This window comes from Arachis duranensis, chromosome 6 (genome assembly GCF_000817695.3).
Source record: "Arachis duranensis cultivar V14167 chromosome 6, aradu.V14167.gnm2.J7QH, whole genome shotgun sequence".
NCBI lineage: Eukaryota > Viridiplantae > Streptophyta > Magnoliopsida > Fabales > Fabaceae > Arachis > Arachis duranensis.
In genome coordinates, this window is record NC_029777.3 from 13,669,582 (window position 1) to 13,669,905 (window position 324).

The following is a 324-nucleotide window of genomic DNA, read 5'->3' on the forward strand; positions in this document are numbered from 1 at the left end:
TCATCACATTCATCATGTTCTTGGGTACGAATGAATATCTTGGAATAAGAATAAGAGAGATTTGAATAAAAGAAAGTAGAACTTCATTAATACTTGAGGTACAGCAGAGCTCCACACCCTTAATCTATGGTGTGCAGAAACTCCACCGTTGAAAAATACATAAGTGCAAGAGGTTCAGGCATGGCCGAATGGCCAGCCCCTCTAACGTGATCAATGATCTCCTAAGATGAAGAATAAAACAAGACTGAGACCAAAGATGTCTAATACAATAGATAAATGTCCTATATATACTAGACTAGCTACTAGGGTTTACATGAGTAAGTA